Source organism: Arachis ipaensis, chromosome B01 (genome assembly GCF_000816755.2).
Source record: "Arachis ipaensis cultivar K30076 chromosome B01, Araip1.1, whole genome shotgun sequence".
Lineage (NCBI taxonomy): Eukaryota > Viridiplantae > Streptophyta > Magnoliopsida > Fabales > Fabaceae > Arachis > Arachis ipaensis.
The window spans coordinates 44,288,046-44,298,173 of NC_029785.2; positions in this window are offsets into that span (position 1 = coordinate 44,288,046).

Genomic DNA, 10,128 nt, shown 5'->3' on the forward strand with positions numbered 1-10,128 from the left:
TGTTGGCTCTTGAAAGAATGATGAAAAGGAGAAATGTTATTGATAATCTGAAAAATCATAAAAATGATTCTTGAAGCAAGAAAAAGCAGTGAATACAAAGCTTGCAGAAAAAAAAATGGCAAAAAAAAATAGAAATAGAAAAAGCAAGCAGAAAAAGCCAAAAGCTCTTTAAACCAAAAGACAAGAGCAAAAATCCAATAGTCCTTAAAACCAAAAGACAAGGGTAAAAAGGATCCAAGGCTTTGAGCATCAGTGGATAGGAGGGCCTAAAAGAATAACATCCTGGCCTAAGCGGCTAAACCAAGCTGTCCCTAACCATGTGCTTGTGGCGTGAAGGTGTCAAGTGAAAACTTAAGACTGAGCGGTTAAAGTCGAGGTCCAAAGCAAAAAGAAGAGTGTGCTTAAGAATCCTGGACACCTCTAATTGGAGACTCTAGCAAAGCTGAGTCACAATCTAAAAAGGTTCACCCAATTATGTGTCTGTGGCATTTATGTATCCGGTGGTAATACTGGAAAACAAAGTGCTTAGGGCCACGGCCAAGACTCATAAAGTAGTTGTGTTCAAGAATCAACATACTGAACTAGGAGAATCAATAACACTGTCTGAATTCTGAGTTCCTTTAGATGCCAATCATTCTGAACTTCAAGGGATTAAGTGAGATGCCAAAACTGTTCAGAGGCAAAAAGCTACTAGTCCCGCTCATTTGATTGGAGCTAAGTTTCATTGATATTTTGGAGTTTATAGTATATTCTCTTCTTTTTATCCTATTTGATTTTCAGTTGCTTGGGGACAAGCAACAATTTAAGTTTGGTGTTGTGATGAGCGGATAATTTATACGCTTTTTGGCATTATTTTTACATAGTTTTTAGTATGATTTGATTAGTTTTTAATATATTTTTATTAGTTTTTAAATAAAAATCACATTTCTGGACTTTACTATGAGTTTATGTGTTTTTCTTTGATTTCAGGTAATTTCTGGCTGAAATTGAGGGACTTGAGCAAAAATCAGATTCAGAGGCTGAAGAAGGACTACAGATGCTGTTGGATTCTGACCTCCCTGCACTCAAAATGGATTTTCTGGAGCTACAGGAGTCTAAATGGCACACTCTCAATTCCATTGGAAATTAGACATCCAGGGCTTTCTTGAAATATATAATAGTCCATACTTTGCCCGAGTTTAGATGGCACAAACTGGCATTCAACGCCAGCTTCTTGCCCCATTCTGGAGTTAAATGCCTGAAACAGGTTGCAAAGCAAAGTTAAACGCCAGAAACAGGTTACAAACTGGCATTTAACTCCAAGGAAGACCTCTACACATGAAAGCTTCGATGCTCAGCCCAAGCACACACACCAAGTAGACCCGGAAGTGGACTTCTGCATCATTTACTTGTCTCTGTAAACCCTAGTAACTAGTTTAGTATAAATGGAACTTTTTACTATTGTTTTTACATCTTGAGATCTTCGGACCTTAAGATCTTTTGATCATTTTAGATCTCTAGACCTCCATGGGAGGCAGGCCACTCGGCCATGTCTATCCTATTTTCACTTATGTGTTTTCAACGGTGGAGTTTCTACACCCCATAGATTAAGGTGTGGAGCTCTGCTGTTCCTCATGAATTAATGCAAAGTACTATTGTTTTTCTATTCAACTCAAGCCTATTTCTTCTCTAAGATATTCATTCGCACACAAGAACATGATGAATGTGATGATTATGTGACGCTCATCACCATTCTCACTTATGAATGCGTGCCTGACAACCACTTCCGTTCTACATGAAAACAAGCTTGAATGCATATCTCTTAGCCTTCTGATTCACAATCAGAGTCTTCGTGGTACAGGCTAGAATTATTAGCAGCCATTCTTGAGATCCGAAAAGTCTAAACCTTGTATGTGGTATTCCGAGTAGGATTTGGGAAGGAATGGATGTGACGAACTTCAAACTCGCGAGTGTTGGGCGTAGTGACAGATGATTAGCCGTGCGGTGACAGCACATTTTGGACTATTTTTACTGAGAAGACGGGATGTAGCCATTGACAATGGTGATGCCTTACATAAAGCTTGCCATGGAAAGGAGTAGGAATGATTGGATGAAGACAGCAGGAAAGCAGAGATTCAGAAGGAACAAAAGCATCTCTATACGCTTTTCTGAAATTCTCACCAATGAATTACATAAGTATCTCTATCCTGTTTTATATTTTAATTATATTTTAATTATCAAATATCCATAACCATATGAATCTGCCTGACTGAGATTTGCAAGATGACCATAGCTTGCTTCAAGCCGACAATCTCTGTGGGATCGTCCCTTACTCACGTAAGGTTTATTACTTGGATGACCCAGTGCACTTGCTGGTTAGTTGTGCGAAGTTGTGACAAAGAACTAAGATTATGAACGTGCGTATTAAGTTTTTAGCACCGTTACCAAGGAATGAACGATCACGATTTCGTGCACCACATACCTCAATCACACTCGCCCTCCCTTTTGTCATGCTGCCACCAACCATTTTTCCCATACTCCTTTCACTGTGGAAGAAAGAAAGAAAAGAGAAGGAGAGCTCGAGAGAGTGAGAAAATAGATAAGAGAAGGAAAAAGAGGAGGGAGAGGGAGCCCACGCCAACGACACTAGGGCTCGCCGTCATTGTTGACATTGCGAGAGGGGGAGCACGATCACCACGAGGAGCCGCCGTTGACGTCATCCTCACAAGCTGCCACTACGTGCACCGTCCTCGCCGTCCCGTCTATGGAGTCATGAGCTTGCGTCTCCATCGTTGAGCTGCACGCTGTCATCGCCATCATCATGGTTGGAGGCATGGAGGTTCATGAAGAGAGAGCAAAATGCACGGGGAGAGAGAGAGAGAGAGAGAGAGAGAGTTGCGAAAGAGGATGGAGCTCATCGCTGTTATGCCTCCATCGCTGCCAATTCATCACCGCTATTGCTGGGTTGTCATCGCTGCCACTGTTGTTGTTAGAGGCCGTCACCATCACTGAGAAAAGGGAGAGCAAGCGAGAGTGACGCCAGAGAGGGGAAGAACATAGTGGGGAAGGAAGAGAAGGGGTTTTCACCTTCATTGGAGCTCATCGTTGAGCTCACCTCCCGGGAATGGCACTGTGGTCAACAAAATCGTTGCTTAAGTTGTTGCTATTCGGTTTAGTCGTTCCTCCTGAGTTACGATAAGCGTTTGCATTTTGGAACCCTTGAGAATCAGCTTCTGTTATATGTTGCTGAGGTTTTTGTAGCGTTATTGCAATAGGTTTGAGTTTCAGTTCTTGCATGTGCAATTAAAGTTACTACGATTGCTGCAAAAGTAGAATAGAGCTGAGGTTGTGGCTGTCGCTATTGCAGGCCGAGAGAAAGAGGAGTTTTGGCGCATTTTATAGCTTCCGAATTTCGACTATTCTAGGTAGGGGCTTTTTCTTAAACTCATTTACTTTCAAAAATTGTTACAAGTCAATATTAGTGCGAAAAATACATTTTTATGATTTCATAAGTCTTATGGATTGATTGGTTTGTTTTGGATGAATATGACTATTTATTTGATTGAATTATTGATTGATTGAGTTGGCATTGTGGTAGTTAATGAAAGCTTGATTTGGAATCTGATTTGTATGTTTATATTGAAAAATGATTTTGTATTTGGAAATCTGAATTGTATATTTTATTGAGGAATGATTTGGTTTTAAAATGTTGAAAAGGGTTGAGAAATGGTTTGATTGGGACCCATAAAGAGTGACAAAGTCCGAGTTTTAGAAGAAATGCTGCCATAATTTTGATAAGTATTTAAATGAATTTAAAGTAATAAACTGGATTATTCAATTTAGTTGGTGAAATGAAATGATTTTTAGGTCTTTTTGGGAAAGTGTTGAACTAAAGAAATAAAGTTGAAAATATGTTTTGAGTATTTGATTGAATGAAAATAGGTTTTGTTTGACTAATTTTGGTTTAAGGACTATGTTTTGAGGAGTTTTAGAGGAAACTAAAGTAATAAAAGTGAATTGAATATTTAACTTATTTTGGTTTGTGTAATTATGAAAAAAAATATGTTTTGGGTACTTGATTGAATGGAAACAAGTTTTATTGAATTGATTCAAATTAAAGATGAGGTTTTAAGGATTTTTAATGAAAAGTAAAGTAATGAAAATGAGTTCTATGATTTTGGTTGATTTGAGAAATGGGTTTATGATTTACTTATTTAGTTTAGAATAACAAGAAAAAGAGATTTATTTATTTAGTTAAAGATTCAAAAAGTTAATTCATTATTAATCTAAGGATTTTAGGAATAGACAAGTTGAGGTTGAGGATTTTCTCTCTTGTTGCAGTGGACAAGAGGTTGAGGATTCCCTCTCTTGTCGCATCGAAAAGTTGGATAGAAGATTGAGGATTTCCTTCGGTTCAATTCAGTATTATTAAATCCATTTTTGGTTTTGTTTGATTATGTTTGATTGAAATGAGATTTGGATTGATATGGTGAAGCCGGTGGCTTTGTCCTGCTCACGAATAGGCAAGTTGAGATTGAGGATTCTCTCTCTTACTGCGATAGACAAGTTGAGGTTGATGATTTCCTCTTTGTTGTGGTGGGAAAGCGGGGTTGGGGATTCCTTCTCTTGTTACATTGGAGAATTGAATGGAGAAGGTTGAGGATTCTCTTCGATTCAACTTCTAGTTGTGGTATGAACGAGATAGGTCGAGGATTCTCTATCGTTATATCACAGTCTCTCGCTGATTAGAAAGTTAAGGATTTCCTTCTGGAAGGTTGAGGATTCCCTTTGTGTTGAGAGAGGTTATCCGAATTAGCTACTGGATGTGTCGGGTTTCGCCAGTTTAATCGATGCATGAGCTCATGGCCAGTAAGACAAGAATGCATCATACTGCATTTGTTTGCTATTGTTTGGGTGTGCTTAAGTGTTTTTGGTTTGCCTATATAGTAAATTTTGTCTAACTACTAATTTGTGGTACTTGTTCTAACTGCTCCCTAATTATGTTTGCCTTGCATTGTTTCTGCCTGTGATTGATTCTGTTTGAGACCAAGTGTTGGTTGGTTGTGTTGGGCTGGAGGTTGAGATTTGGTTATATGTTAGGCCAGAGGCCGAGATTTAATTATATGTTGTGCCAGAGGCCAAGATTTGATTATATGTTAGGACAGAGGCCGTGATTGATTATGTTTGGCCGGTGGCCGTGATTGGTAAGTTTGGATTGATTGATCATTTGGTATGTATTGAAATGTTATGTGATTTGTCGAGATTGAAACTTTTTCTAAATAAATATATGAAGTTGGATTTTTGGATTATTTGTATGTTGATGTTTGAACAGATTCATAAGATGAATGATAATCGCTCTGGTTGAAATCCATACTCTTTTTTATACGTATCCTCTTATAACAATTCTGAACTCCTATGGTGAGACAGTGTGGTAAGTTTCTCACCCCCTACAGATTTCTCTTTTCAGGACAGACAAGGATTTTTTTTGGAATTTCTTTTGCACCTTTGGTTGTGTTGTATATTTATGTATTAGTTGTAGTTCTTCCCCCACCTTTATTATTATATTCTTGTGAGAGGGATAGGAGTAGTGATTGTAATGATATGTATGTATATAATATTTGTAAGTTACTTATATGAGAAGTCTCATATGTTTATACGTATATATATGTGTGTGTGTGTGTGTATATATATGCATATTTATAAAAAGAAAAAGAACTTTCGGTTTTTCAAATGAAACAATGATACGGTTTCGAGTTAAAGACTCCTATTTTATTAGTAAGCATATAAAAGTCGTTGTAACATCCTCGCTATCAGAGTGGTACAGTCAGAAGCGTAACATTATGATAGTAAGGATGTTACAGTCCATCCCTTGAGCAATAGTCTCCTTTAACTCGGTGTATCTTTCATTTGCCTTGGCAATCTTATCCACTAAATCCAACTTTTTCCCAAAGACTTTGGTATAGCTCTCTTCAGCCTTCTTTTTTATGTCCTCCGCCATGGCACAGGTGGCTTCAGATTGCTTCACCCTCTCCCGAGCCTTGGCAAGGTCAAAAATAAGGGTCTCCTTTTCCCCCTCCAACTCCTTTCAGAACTCCCTCAAAGATGCCATTTCAACTTGCACGTCAGCCAAAGAGTGCCAAGTGGCACCAAGGGGATTCTTCTCCAGTTCCCTCAGCAAAGCAGAGCACACCCTAGTCGTCCGAATTCCACATCGGAAAAATACTTGAAGATGGTTCTTTACGAAAACATCATCCATAGTAATAAATCTATGTGGAAGGATATTTTACTCACAAAACTCTAATCAAAACCCAATTCATAAACACTTCCAGACTCATAAGTCTTACATTTTTTAGACTTAGGCTCGGGAAAAGAAGGCACAAGGGGAATTACTTGATTTCTAAAGTTAAAAGGAGGAGTGAGAGAAGGAGGAGTTGGATCAGGAGTAACCTTAAGGGAGACCGAAGCACATGAATCTGACTTGGAAGGAGGACGGAGGTCGCCTATTTTGCTGACCTCTTTCAATTGTATATTTCGAGCAACGACATTCTTCTTCGCTGTACAAAGAGTTTTCATGGTGGCCGACTTCTCAGTCATCTTTTCTGCATGACATCAAAGTCGGATCACATTAGCCAATAAAACAATCAATACAATTATATCTACAAAATAAAAAATAAGGCTACCTAACTCAGATTGGATTTGGCTTGGGTATCCTAAATATTTCTTGGTGTCCAGATTAGGAGCTCGGCCCCAACACTCTTGGAATAAAGCGGTTACACACTCTTCAACCTCATCCAAATCTATATTTTATAACTATAGGATTCTCCTCCCAATACAAGCTAAAAAGGGGCTCATCTCTCTCATCTAGAAAGAAAGGTCAGACACCCTTAACAGATCAAGTTTTAAAGAAGTAAATTTTGAAGTTATGGAAAGAATCATAAAAAATAGCAAAGACCTTCCTCCTTGAACAGCTCGAAAAGAGACTCAGCCCTGCTTCTTAGAACTAAAAGGTTTGGTAAGTACAAAAGGGTAAAAGAACACTTTTAGAGCAGGAGGGACATCGAGTTTACGGTAGATGAGTTGATAAATTTTCAGAAAACCCCAAGAGTTGGGGTGAAGTTAGGAAGGGGCAACTTTACAGAGCCTAAGGACCTCAAATTCAATGTCGGCAAAAGGAAGGCTAACACCCAACCTTGTGAAAAAGCACTCATACATGTATATGAAATGACGCTCCGACTTGTCAAGTCAGGGAAACAAACCCTCTCTTCAGGATCGGCAACTACAATTTCATACTTTCTCTCATCCTCCCGACTTGCACACAGCCTATGATGCCTACGAAAGGTCTTGGCATACTCGTTATCAATGACAAGAATGGCAGAAAGAAGGGATATATCTACCCATGTCAGGTTAGACGGACTTTAGACGATATGTTGAGAATTACTGAACAAGACATAAAAGCTATACCTGCAAATACAACAAAATAAAATAATCACTACAAGTCGGCAAGCCAGGCAAGGCAAATAAAAACATACTTATAAAGCTACAAGAGGTCGGACTAGTTTCGACAGTCACAAAAGAACTTCAAAAGCTCTTAAAGCCTTTTCATGAACTAAAACAGCAAACAACTACACTACAAGATTGAAATGGCACCATCTCTGAAAGGAAAAAATGACATCATTTGAGGACACGACAAGGCAAAACCCCATACTCAGGTGAACAGTAAACAAAATAAAATATTCAAAAAAAGGAAAAAGCAGTCACGAACCACATACCCACAAGAAATTGTTACCATTTACATTAAAAAGGTGGTACCAGAAGCATATGACCAAAGAATACAGATACAAAAAATAAAATTCAATAGGCAAAAAACCAACCTTAATGAAATTCAAAGCGAAAGAATGCGTGAAAAACAACAAATGCATGTACGTTCTAAACCCTTGAGAAAGTGCGAACGAAAGCAGAAATTCAAGATAGAAAAGTCTTGAAAATGAGAATAGGTTGTAGTAAAGAAGATGAAAAGCTTGAAGAAAGGAGAATGGTTACTCAAAAACGTTTTAGAAGAAGCGAAAAAGAAGAAAGAGAAAAATGTTGGGGTATTTATAAGGTACTAAGGGCAAAAGAGTAATGTTGTAACCTCTCATTTATGACGCACGATTACCAAGGTAACCGTTCAATAACGTGCGCAGGACTACAAAAAGACGTGACGTTACAAGTTCGCAAAAACAACGTCGAGTACCCGACCTAGCCCCTAGGAAGGCGGCGTGCCTGACGTGATGTGCTAACACACAAGAAATCAAGCTAACCTACAAATGTTCAAGTCTGACCTCACGAAGCTCAGACTCAAGTAGGGGAACTATTCATATCCTGACCCAAGATTCCTAACCAGGCCCAAAATAAATCAAGCCCAATTAAAGAGATCCAACTTAATCCACCCATACTCGACCTTATAGAGATCGGACACCGCGACAAGAGTCCGACCCTACTTATCTAAATAAGTAACCAACTTTTAAGATATCTCTCACTCATCTAGAAGGGAGATCTCAACTTCCCTAAAAAAAAGAGAACGGTCATCCACCATCAAAAGTGAAACCACTCTAAAAGATGCTTATCTATTCTACTATAAATACACTGACAGCCTCAGGTATATTCAGGACTCAATCTACTAAAAACCTACTTAAAACCCTTGCTAACTTAAGTATCGGAGTCTCTTGCAGATACCACTCTCTACCTCTTCACGAAAAACTCAGACAGCGGTATCTCGACACTAGTAGAAGTCAGATGCTGTCCTAAGAGAAGTCTGGACCTCACGGTTAGGTCCAAAAATAACCCAATTTTAAGTAACTCTCGAAACAGATAGCATGTCCTAAAAAAAAATCAGGTTAGTTCCCATATGTCTACAAAAACAAGTCTCATAGGAGTAGGGTAGATAGAATCTGAATTAGTGGAAGGGAAAGCATGCATCTTAACCTTTGTACAAATTTTACACACAGAGAAAAATGTGGATTCAGATAGTACACTAACATCACAACCATGCAAAATTCAAATAACATTCTTTCAGTATGATCAAAATATTTGTGTCATAATTCTAATGTTGAATATTTTGAGTGATCTATAAAAAAGTAGTTTTGACATTTTGTTGCAAGTTATAATTTAAATGACCATTAATAGAACAAGAATCGGAACAAGAGACTGAATTATGAGTTAAATTGAAAATAACAAGAGCATTGTTGTCGTCATCGTCATTATTATTATTATTGCTAACACTGGAATGCATATGAGAATTACAATTTGATTTCTAATGTGTATAAGTATAATGTTGTATAGCAGCACTTGCACTAGGTTGATTACATCCGTAGAATTAAGAGCATAATTAGAACAACAAGTCTGAGTACATGGCAAATTTACATTCTTAGATATTACAATATCAAAAACATATATTTATCCCCTAATGGAATGAACCATAGTTTCAAATGGGAATACCTGTACTAGTACTTACATAAAGATTGGTTGAATCTGATGTGAAATATGCTCTTGGTTTATGAAATGATAGGAATGGAGAAGGTGAAATTGAATTTAAATATGAAATCGGATCGGATCGAATGATGATAAAGAGGGATGAAATTGTTGATCATATCTATAGAAATAGTTCGTGCAACCTTGATAAGCAAATTAAACAGTGTTAGATAACTGAGCTAAAAGATAAGAATTCATTTGTGAAACATTTTAAGTTGAATAGATCTGTGGTTCCAAATGCTTTTATTTCTACAAAATTGTCTCTTCTAGATATAGATACTTGAAATAAGAAAAGAGAAAAAATAATGTAATTATATTACAGTGGTCAAAATTATTCTCCTCAAGACAAATTCATCGTTCTGCGGAGTACTTTAGCATTGATATTCATGATTATTCTATCAAATAACAAATTTAAGGCTAATTGAGTACTTTCCTGCACTCCTAAAAGGCAAGTTCATCTACCAATGGAATGTGATAGAGATACATCGTCAATAACCTTAAAGATTTCATTTTTGTAATGTGTTTGGTTAATTAGAGGTAATAAGAGGGTGGAACTTTTTATAAGAGTTTTATGTATAAGTTTTATTTATTAATTTTATTATGAATTATTTAATGCTATTTTTAATCATTTGACCAATT